Consider the following 12,302-nt stretch of genomic DNA (forward strand, 5'->3'; position numbering starts at 1 on the left):
AATTAGAACTGGAATTTGGTTATGTCCTTATTATAACAGATTAAACAAGATCTAAATCTGTGTGGCTTCGAATTGTGGCAGAATAAACTTGGATTTTTTGTAAAACATATTTGGTATTCATTTGCAACATGGCCATAAATTCATTACATTAAATTAAATTGAAATCTATATTACATCATAGATACACTGATTTAAAAGGTTATATTCAGTGTTGGTCCTTTAGATAGAAACCATAATACTAAAAAACAAAATGTTAAAGAGCATCTTTCAGAATTCCTATTTTTCACTCACCATTTTTCTGAGTATAACTGTCCTGAACTTTTGTCCCCAGCAGAATAAATTCAAGCATCACTGGATAAAAACAGGAATAAAGTTAAATATCAGACATAGATGGTTTGATTTACAGGAATTAAAACTTAGAAACAAGAAGAAGAAAGCCTGAGACTCACACAGTCTGTAGAGGAGAGCTGTTAGCTCCATGCTGTCTTCCTGTTGACTGAGTATCAGACTGAAAAACAACTATGTAGTATGTAGCTGAGTACTTCCTCTTCCTGTCCAGTTTATGCTCCTCCTCACGAAGTGTTCTTGACACAAAAACCACAAAACCCTAAATTGCTCCCAAGGGTTGCACCTGAAGTGTCCTGCATGGCAGCATGTTGCTATTTTGGGGTATGTGTGAATGAAAGTCAGAGTGTTGACATAAAAACACTGTCTGAATTTAATACATGACCTAACTTCTGCAAAAATCCCACAAAGAAAATGTAGATCTCGGATTTGGAGACAAATTGCAGCTAAACTAAAGAGATCTCTAAAGAGATTCAATTTAACGACTTCTCAAGAGCCATGAGAAAATCTTGCCATCCATCACACCAAAATGTATTCTGACTTGTTAATAGCAGGTGTAATCCAGCAAAGTTGACCCCAAACTTGAAATATACGAAAAAAAACACATATCTTTTTATGAAAACACATATTTTAGAAAAGTAGTAAAGAGGAGGTCTCATCAGCTTAACATTTTAGTTCTACTTATTAAAAAGGGCAAATAATACACCACAGGCTCCACCTCTTAATGCTGATGCTTGTTAGGGCTGTGCATATTTAACAGCTAGAGAAAATATAATTTAGTATAGTCTGACAGTGCATCAGTCAGGCACATAATACTAAGTGCATACTGCGATAAGTGTATCAGTGTGGCTATAAACTTATTTCAGTTGCTTCAGGTCAAACCAATGTAAATTTATCATGTGGTGGTTGACCACAGTGTGAGCAGCAGACTGTCTGTTCTCATGAACAGCGTCTTCACACATGTAAACAGACAGATCAGCTAGAGTGGTGTGGTTTAGCTGTGACACTGTAATAAAAATGATGTTGATGTAAGTTAAGTTTACTTTAAACTGTTCTGTCTGACCTGATCTAATTAAATTTATTTAAGTTTTGTCAAAGACAAAAACACAAAACAAAAATGCAACACTGTAAGATGGAAAAGCTTTATTTATGTAAAAAAAAAACATTGGATTCCAGGTTTTTGTTAAAGTGATGATGTTTTCTAATAATTTTAATGAGGAAATATTTTCATGCATATCATACTCGAATAAGAAAATATAAAAATACAACTTTGCAACAAATCTACAATTATTATTTGTTACTTCTTCTCTTGCAGACATTAACATGACAGAGCAGTCTCTCCTCTCTTCTTCAACCAGGTGTCGGTGGCCTGTGAGACAGAAAACACAAAGAGGATATTTGTGGTATAAATATAATAAACTCAATGTTCTATTTCTCAGCTTTTCTCTGAGATGTCAGCCATATTTCAGGTCATTTTGATTGAATGGATGTAATGACCTAATCAAAAACGTAAGTACAAAACATCACTTCACTCCATGACACCTGTACACTCATTTGTAAAAATGATCTTAGAGTTATACTTGAATTTAGTCTCAAGATCATTTCCAATGGTGTGTTTTCAATTTTTAAAAGGTGCTGAGCATAAGAAGACTTGGTTCTGAGAATCCCATTTGTAGATTACACACCTGTGATCTATAACACTCAAATCAACTTAAATTGACAGCACCTGTCTTGTGATTTTGAGGGTTTAGTCAGGAACATCCGTAGACCAAAAGAGAAAAACTGACTTTCTGGAAAATGAGATCATGTTAATCGTAGAGGAAACTGAAGCTGTGTAACACATTATTCAGTGGATTAAAAATGCGTTGACAAATGAAGTCAAACGCACAGTTTGGGAACATTAAAGGGAATATTTATGAATGGCTATATCCAGATTTACTTTTATAAGTATATATAACAGTATATATAACACATGTAAACACAAGTAAACACATGGAGCTCAATAAGCCTGAGAAAGAGAAATCAGTCAAATTAAGAGGACGATGCTGCTGGAGGCTAGAATTCCCATCAGTCTTACCTTGTGGACAGCAGAATAGACAATGTCTGACTCTGTTGAATTTGGGTTTGTGGCAGCTGTGGGATTCAGGGTCCCTGTGGAGCTGGATAATCTTGATTCTGCTCAAGAAAAAAGAAGATTTCATGTCATTTTTGGGGATTCGGGGAATCTTATAATCTGCCAAAAAGATTTCAATAAGAAATATGTGAACAAACTGGAATCAGGACATTTCAAAAGATTGGGACCCTGCACACCTGAATACAAGACAGGTAAGAATATAATAATATAATAATGTAAAGGTTAACACAGACTAACATTTTGTGAATAAATAAATATTCCTGCAGTAAGTGAGACAATGTGCAGAATTCTGCTGGTGTTGCTGTTTTGAGGTGTTTCTCTGTATCACTGATGTCACTTGTTCTGGTTCAAAGTTGTCCAGATTGTATTGGTCATTAAAACTTAATTATTTTTCATAGCTCCGTGCTGAGGATGAATTAAGGAGTCTCATAGCCTGAGTAAAGAAGCTGCTCTGTCTTCTGGTGGTATGACACTAAAACAAAATGTACTTTGTTTCTGTGATAAAATATTAGCTGAAGATAAAATGTCAAAGCTCTGTTGCTTTCTCTAGATGAAGATTTTGGCGCATCACTTAACTGTGTATATAGATTTTTAGGAAATGTGTGAAATGTTACAAATAGTCAACATCTTTTTAATCACATACAAACCAGGTTGGGGAGTTTTTGGGGTCTTACTTATGGTCACAGCAGCGTAGACAGGTTGGTGTGAGGACTCATCCTCATCTGAAGCAGAGAAACCAACAGTAAGACTGACAGATAGATTAACTGAAAAGAGCTAATTTTAAATACGGACAGACTAAAGCGATGAGGGGCCCACTCACCCCTTTCTGCTGTGGTTTGTCTCGAGGTGGAGGCTCAAATTATCAGCAGCATCTGCTGTGTCTAAAACAAAACACCACGTACACGCTGAGAGGACTCAAAAATAATTCATCTGTGCTGCTTTAGAGCACGTCTCAATCTTTACTGGTAACAGCAGCTCAACCACTACTTTCAAAATGGATGACAGTGACACAAAGCAACTCTGGTTATTAAAGTCAATATGAGGTCAAGTGAACCTGTGTTTGTTCTCTGTTTTGTGACGACGACTGCATACGTCACATCGTTTGGATTGTCAGTGTCCCCAGACACTGAAACATAAAAGATATGTTTGTGAAAAGAAAGAAAAAAAGACAAAAAAATTAAATATTATAGATTTACATACCAACAAGAAGAAGGTCAGCAGGTAGACACGTATAAATGTTATGCATAAATAGAGAGCAATATATATTTTTTACATTTATACACACATAATTCTATATACATACTGTACATATATATGTACATACAAACATGCATGCATACGAAAAACTTCTATTGTTATAACAATATACTATATACTTTATGTGTGTGTATGTATATATATATATATATATATATATATATATATATATATATATATATATATATATATATATATATATGTCGGTACTATACACACACACGTATGTATATGGTGCACTCACCAGGATGATTGTCCTCTATTGAGTGTGACGCTGCTATAGGTATCTTTGAGGAAACTGATAAGAAAGCAAAAAATATTGATATAATCAGCAAAGAAAATAAAAGGAATGTAAAGGTTGATATGATGGAGCAGAATGTTCTTTAAAATCCTTTGTAGTCTTAGTTGCACCTTGCACAACAACTTTCCTGCAATGTTAAACTAAGTGATAGAGCATGTAAAAATATAGGAAAAGTGAAAAAGTAAACTAAAAAATAAGGTGACTTACATGAAGCTACACCCAAGTTAAGCCTGTGCTTTAAAATGCACATAAGCAACAATATGAACATCATATTCTGAAAGCTTATAGGCTGAGGAATTGTTCAACATGATAAGACTGCCTTAGTGCAGCCACACAATATTTTTGCCTGTAAGTGTAAAATTGTAATGGGGTTCTTTCTGCTTTATTGACTTGTTTAAGTATTTAGCAGTTGTTTTCAATAAACATGTTGTGGTGTGCTAGCTCATTTTACATACCTCTGCATTTACTAATATGAACAAATCCCACCACCACCAGCACCAGAACCATCATCACAATGGTGACGGCAACCCACAGGAGGATGAGCACATGAGGGGAGTCGGAGCCATTTTGAAGGGTCTCGTTACGAGGGGGTGTAGGGATGATAGAAACAGGATTTGCTGTAACTAAACAAATAAACGTCAAGTTGATAAAGTGAGCTCAGGTGATGAACAGTGCGTGGAATTTTTGGGTTAATTTTTCAACTACATGATGTCAAGTTAGTGCAGATGGTCACAATGTTTACCACAGTGGCATGTGTTGTACAAAATTTTAATTTTTTTACAAAGCTTAAAAAATTAGACTTTTCATAAGACAGGGTACCATCACCATGTATCATCATCACCCATCCTGACCATACAACCTGGAAAATATAATCCTTGTGCTGTTTTGTAACATTGTCATGTCTCACCTTTGACAGCCAGCCAGCTTCCAGGTGATTCTCCAACAGCAGGGATGCTGCACTTGTAGAGTCCTTCATCAGATATGTTGACATTGTGAATGGTCATTTCTCCTGTAGGACTACTTTCCATGAGGACGTCATCTTTGTAGAAATCAGCCTGGAGGTAGGTTGTCTTGTTTCTACAGTGCAGAGTCACATTTTTGCCCTCCAAAATAGTAAAAACAGGACTCTCCAAGATCACCGAACCAGCTGGACAACATGATGAAAATTTTTTATATTAGTCTTTGCAGATACGAGAAAATAGGCTAAACATAACATGTAGGGTTAGGTGGTGACATTCACAGAATGGAGAAAAATAGTACATCATCATCTGCCCTCCCAAATAGGAAGAGCAGGACTCTCCAAGATCACAAAACCATCTGGACAACATGATGAAAAAATGTAATATCAGTCCTTGTTTTATGTTACTTACAATACATGAATGGGGATAATTTAGACAGGTGAGGAATAAAACGGCAGATACAAGATGCAGATAAAAATAGGCTGAGAAAATAGGCTAAACATAACATGTAGGGTTAGGTGGTGACATTCACAGAAGGGAGAAAAAAAGACGGCAAAGACAATTAAACTTTAAATACAAAATTATCAAAATATAGCAGTGCATCATCTGCTTAGAAATGGATTGAAACCACATGTTATATTTCCAAAGGCTGCATTAAGTAGTAATGATTGAGCATTTTAACATTTTTCTACAGATTTTTGCATGATTCTGTAAAAAAACAAAAAACACTTTGAAATAATATGTTGATTACGTACAGTCTGGTTGATCTGAGAATAATGAATATATCAGTTGAGAGTCCAGTATGTTACTGGACATACTGAATTAGATACCTACAAGATAATAACAAATAGTTATAGTAGTAGTAGTAGTAGTAGTAGTTACATATAGTTAGAGTATGTACTGGTTTTAAAAACACAACAATCATACCAGTGACACTGATGTTGACACTGTTGCTCCTCTCTCCCCCCGCAGTCTCACACCAATATTCTCCACTGTCTAATGAATAGACTCTATCAATTGGGCAGGAAGACCCTGTTGACGTCCTCTTAATATCACATTCCTGATCAAATTGCTTAGCACTGGTGATCCCTCTCAATTGAATTGAATCATCAGTTCCCTCACAATGAAAAGAGACAGGCTGGAATTCAAAGTGCTGCAGTCTGTTTGGAGTGATACGAAGAAAAACTTAATCTGAAACCAAGAAAAAGATTATAGTGTTTGTAAAGAAATATTCAGAACGGGAATTTTATGATGTCTTTAGTATAACAGATGAAACAAGATCAGTGAAGTCTCAATGTCTCTGAATTTTGGCAGAATAAACTTGGATTTTTTGTAAAATATATTCTGGTATTTGTTAGCAACATGTCCATTAATTCATTACATTCAATAAATCTTGAATATCTATTAGAGCATAGATACAAACAGATTTAAAAGGTTTAGGTCGATATTCAGTGTGGGTCCTTTAAGTAGAAAGCATAATACTAACAAAATGTTAAAGAGCATCTTTCAGAATTTTCTCTTTCTCACTCACCACTTTTCTGAGTATAACTGTCCTGAACTTGTGTCCCCAGCAGAATAAATTCAAGCATCACTGTATAAAAACAGGAGCAAAGTTAAATATCAGACATAGATGGTTTGATCTACAGGATTTAAAACTTAGAAGAAAAGAAGAAAACCTGAGACTCACACAGTCTGAAGCAGAGAGCTGTGACCTCCATGGTGTCTTCCTGCTGACTGTCTGACTGTCAGACTGAAATACAACTGAAGTGTGTTGGTGAGAACTTCCTCTTCCTGTGCAGTTTTTTCTGATGTTGATGCAAGAGCTTGAGAGAGTCACAGTTGCTTTAACGTGAACTGTCAGTCCTTCAGTTACAGACACTCACTCAAGACAGATGACCATCCCTGCCCCTGCAGTTTGCTCATGAATCCCTTAGCTTAACCTGGGGTGGCCATGGGTCATTGTCAAGTGGGATTCCCACTGATCCTTGGGCTGGCGTTTCAAACATCAGCGGTTCCTACCACAGTGTCCTTGGGCAGGACACCAAACTCCATATTGCTCTGAATCGTTAAGCCAAGCTTTCCGGTAAGGGTAACGTTTAAAAAGACAGTCAGGGTTAGTCACTCAATTTTATGTCACTATAGGGCATGCATAATTATCCGTCATGTATTAAATTCATAATGGAACTGCTATGACAACTTCAGTGCAGTCTGATAAAGTAACCGACATCATGCAGCAGGTACGTCGTCGTCTTTATGTTTTGGCTATTTTATCAGCTTTCAATTATGTAATATTCTACAACACTATATTACTTTACAGATTTCTTTACCAGTCTTCATTCAGAGTTAAGGGGTCTGTAGTCATACTCTGTAACTCTGCATGACGTCTGTGTTGTCAAAAGTGAAAGTTAAACTGCAGTACATGTTGGTGTCATTATTTATAGTCAATGAAGGTGTTTCTGCAGTTGTAGTAGTTTATGTAAAGTATATATGAAAATATATATAATGTGTATATATGATATGGTCAAAATGTCTGAGACCAAGTTACTTTTAACTTCTATGTCCATGAATTTCAGAATATCTTAGTATTTGGTATATCTTCATTTGGCTTTAATGACAGCATGCACTCGAGGTCTACAAATTGTTCTGTCAAAGTTTTGAGGTGGGTTTTTGTTCATTATCATGCTGCAGTATGAATCCTTCTCCACAAAGATCAAACCAGAGGGTGGAGCATGTCTCTGAATGGAGTGGTGCTTCACCTCGGTCAGGGTGGAGTCAGTTCTGTGCAGGAGTCCAAAAACAGCCCCAAACTTGAATATTCCCACCACCATGTTTCACTGTGGCTTTGCAACACTGTGGTATCATTCTCTCTCCTGCTCAGCTCTTTACATACGCCCTTCTGTTGCTGAAAGAAATCTATAACCTGGACTCATCAGTAAATACAACGTTTTCCATCATCCACTGTGAAATTCTGGTATTTCTCAAAGTGTTTGTCCTCGTTTTCATCCAAGTGGTTTAGAAACTGCTCCTCGCCCTCTGAGATGCTACAAGACAGCCTTCTTTTAGTGATTGGAGTCTCGTGTTGTTTATTTCGCAAATTCTGTATCTGTGCCTGCTGCTTTTCTAACTCTCAGTGAACTCAGCTTGATGTATTGATCTTCTGATTGTGTGGAGCTCCATGCACTGCCCCTTCAGAAACATTCAGCCCCTCTTTGCTCAGAATAACAATTTGACTTTTGACAATTTAACTTACTTTGCTACGGACTAGTTCATCTGCAATTTTCTTCCAAGCAATGTCTAACTAGTCTATGTTGTATTGTTTTTTTTACTCAGGGAAATGGACTTCAGTCTCCACTCAGACGCCTCAGTGTTTTGTTCTTCCATCTTCTCCTAGCACACTTGTGTACAGGTAACTCACACACAAATGCACTCTCAATGTAACAGTTTAATTTGCATTAGTTTAATTGAACACAATAACAAATCATATCAATATACTAAATAGTAGGTGAAAGTGCTGTAAAGACATTTTGGGCTTTGGTACTTTAAATATTCAAACACTTTTCCTCTGAAGGCGAGAATAATGTCACCAGTTGAGTTGATTGTGGGCGTATAAAGCGCCATCAGAGATGATGAGGCCTCTGTAAGTTAATGCTAATTGAACACTTTGGTTCTAGGAGACATATTATGCTAATTCAGATTAATACTACTGGAATAGTTTATGAATGCTCAAAAAACACTATCTCATTATATCTTTCTCATGTTTACAATGGTAATAATCTCAGTTTGCATGTAAGCATTCTAACACTAATAAAGTACTGATGAGGCTCATAGGAATGCCATCATTTTTTACATAAACTAAACTACTGGACCAGTTTTGACCTGATGATGGTGCTGGATACTTGTCTTAAAAATATATATAATGAAAAACCTTAAGCAAAAACCTCTGTCTCTCTTTCAGGTTTCCATTCAATGTCCTTCATTTACACTCAACTTGTTTTAGATTGAGGGTCTGCTGCTATGAGCACAGTACACTAGTGGAGAATTTAACTCGTCCTGACAGAATAACCATATTTGTTTCTTTCCAGGTCAGTCTCAGATAATTGCTCCATCACAGCCAATAGTAGCAAAAGTTGGCGATGACATCATTCTGCCCTGTCACCTGGAACCTGAAGTGGATGTTGTTGCCATGACGTTGGAGTGGACAAGATCTGACCTAAATCCTAGATTTGTCCACATGAGGCGTGCTGGTCAGGACCTCGTATGATCCAAACATCCATCATACAAAGGACGAACATCAGTGTCCATCGATGAACTGAAGCACGGAAACGTTTCACTGAAACTGTCCAAAGTGAAACCTTCTGATGCAGGAAGATACCAGTGCTACATCCCAAAACTGGACACAGGATCTGTCGTTGAGCTTGTTGTTGGTAAGTAGACACATACTGTGTGCCGTAATTAAAATATCTATAGCGCATGTGCTAAAGACACATGGTGCAAGTGCATTCAGAGCATGTCCAACTCCGTTTTGCTAGTTAAACAGCGCATAATCTGGACATATTGTGAGACACAAGGTACAAAGGAGTTGTATTTTGTCCTAATTAATCATGGGTGTTTTGGATGCATATTAATTAAACCAGTCAGTGTGTCATCTCCTGTTCCCTTTTAAGGCCAGGTCCACCTACACCTACACATTGCTATTACAACAGCAGCACTTGTCTTCCCGAAAGGATAGGTATGTAGTCCTTGGCTGGTGGCCCCATCTCCCAATCCTTTACCCCATCAATAACTGACATTGCACTAGATATGTTCATTTGGCCGGTAAGCCACGGGAATGAGGGCTGATCCAAATGCAAATACAGTTAAAAAAACAGATTCAGACAAATTGAAGCAAAATTATGTTGCAGTAAAGGGAAGCTGTCGATGTGGGGGGTGGGACAGTGTTGTTGCTCAATAAATTGGCAAACTGGCTGCATTATGATCATTAGTGTTTATGCAGGTGTGTGAATCAGCATCACTGTTACCTGAGCACTTAAGAGCTGAACACATGGTCATAAATCTGACAATGCTGAGGACAACGAGACACACGACGTCTGGTCAACCTACCCTTGATGTTTTGTGTGTAGTTTCGGTCACAGAGCCTGTTGAGACTAACAAGGGTTAGCTAGCTAATTATAGTAAACTTCAATAATATGAGGCCTGAGGCAAACTTCTGCAAGGTGATGTTGTTCTCTCAGGAGAGAAAATCACCTTCCACTGTGTCAGGTAAAATCAAACAGCCAAAGACTATGAAGCACGGGTGACTGTTAAGCAGTCATGCATGCATAGGAAGGGTCGAGCTCACGCTCCTGACAGCCATGCAGCAGAAATGCTTGCTCGTGAGGAACGCTCACAGATACTGTTCTGTGCACTCGTATCACATGCATGCACCTGGTATTCATTTGTCTGGTTCTGAGACTAATTTAATGCCACCGGTTGAATGCTTTTTGTAACAGCAGCTCAGTTTGATTGTGCTTAACATGATCTTATATGCAGTAATCCATGGTTACATTAAGATGTCAACTGTTTTTACATTTCTATTGGGATCAGTAAAATATGTGCACCCTTTGACTTCATGTAGCACCATGATCAGGTCAGGGGTGAACTGTTTGTTGGTCAAATAAGAGCCAATGTTACATGTAAAGGACTGAACCTTTACATGTAACGGTGTGAAACAGCAAACTGAAGGTCCACAAGACAGAGTGGTCCAAAGAAAATCATTTTTAAGACAATTTTACTGTGATTACATGTTTTACCATGTTCAATTAGTAGCTTTTAGCTTTTTTAATTGTACCTTTACCCCTCATCAGGTGCTGCTTCCTCACTGGTCATCAGTCTATCAGAGATTGTCAGAAACAAAGGAGCAGTGTTTCTACAGTGTGAGTCTACAGGCTGGTATCCAGAACCTGAGGTGTTCTGGCTGGACGCTGAGGGAAACCTCCTCTCTGCTGGACCTACAGAGACAGTCAGAGGTCCTGATGACCTCTATACTGTCAGCAGCAGAGTGACTGTGGAGAAGAGACACAGCAACAGCTTCACCTGTAGAGTCCAACAGAACCACATCAACCAGACCAGAGAGACAATCACCTTTATTTCAGGTAAACATTATTACTTCTATGATGTGATCACTGTTTTAGTTTCAAATATCTGAAGTCCAGTTTCCTTTAACTGCCATGTTATTCTGTCTCTGTGTAATTTCAGATGATTTATTTGAGGTTCAGTCCAGTTCTTCTTCTACCACAGTTGGTTTGGTTGTTATTTTGGCAGTTTGCATCCTGGTTATTCTGATTCTTGTCTTTTTTGTGTGGAGGAAAAACAAAAGTAAGTCAGTAAGTCACAAGTTGACTGCTCTTATTTGTCAATGTCAAGCTACACAAGTTTTATGTGGAAAAGTGATGAGATTTGTGTTATTGTGTAAATGTTTCTTTTGAACAAAATATATTACACTGGTTATAGTGTTGATTAATGGTGGTTTGAATACTTTTAATTCAATCAGTCAAATTGCCACAAGTCTTTTCTTTATAACATGACTTTAGACTGACGGCCTCATTTGCTGCGGTTCATTCCCAAGTCAAGTAAATGTCTTTCATGCTTTAATCTCATTGACTTTATTTGTACTCAGACACCAAGAGAAGACACAGTGATGAAACTGATAAAGTAGAGAAGAACCAAGAGTGTGAGCCACTCACGACAGAGGAAAGGAAGCCAATGAAGGTATTGTAAGAAAAAGGCAAAAAAAGAACAAATGTAAGTAAATAAAAAGCATCAGAAAAGAGTCAGAAAAACACCGTTATAAGCAAGGGGGATACAATATCTTTACATCGAGAAACAGGATCTGCAGCAACTATGACAGCACAGATTTTAATTGATGTTGGGACAATCAGACATTCAGTATATTTGGTCACATTTTAATACAGAGCCTTGTTTCCCTTTTTTAAAGGAGGCACACTTCAGGCAGACAGAGGGATTAGGATAGAAGTAAATGTGGAGATTAAATAATAGCAAAAAAAGAGATAAGACAGAAAAGCAGGGGAAAACAGATGTAAGAAATGTTACCTGGAGAATTTGAAATTCTAATTCTCTTTTTTGACAGTAACCAGCTTTTGGTATCAAGGGTCTTGAAATGGCTGAAGACAAAACTAGGACTTGAAATGAAAAATGTATTTCCTGTAACCAGTATGAACCACTGCAGACTCTCTCAAACTATAACAAACAATTCAACTTCCAAATATCTCTACCTCTCCATCATAGGAGAAATGAAATCAGTGGTTAA

General features: G+C 37.4%; 1 long non-coding RNA gene across 1 annotated transcript; it reads left to right on the plus strand.

Annotated features, from left to right (window-relative positions):
- The first annotated feature begins 10,849 nt into the window (after nt 1-10,849).
- On the plus strand, nt 10,850-11,737 carry LOC141003200 (uncharacterized). The gene is made up of 3 exons (XR_012179693.1): nt 10,850-11,127; nt 11,231-11,350; nt 11,652-11,737. It is a non-coding gene; the product is annotated as an uncharacterized lncRNA (long non-coding RNA).
- Nucleotides 11,738-12,302: the final 565 nt, after the last annotated feature.

Source organism: Pagrus major, chromosome 10 (genome assembly GCF_040436345.1).
Source record: "Pagrus major chromosome 10, Pma_NU_1.0".
Lineage (NCBI taxonomy): Eukaryota > Metazoa > Chordata > Actinopteri > Spariformes > Sparidae > Pagrus > Pagrus major.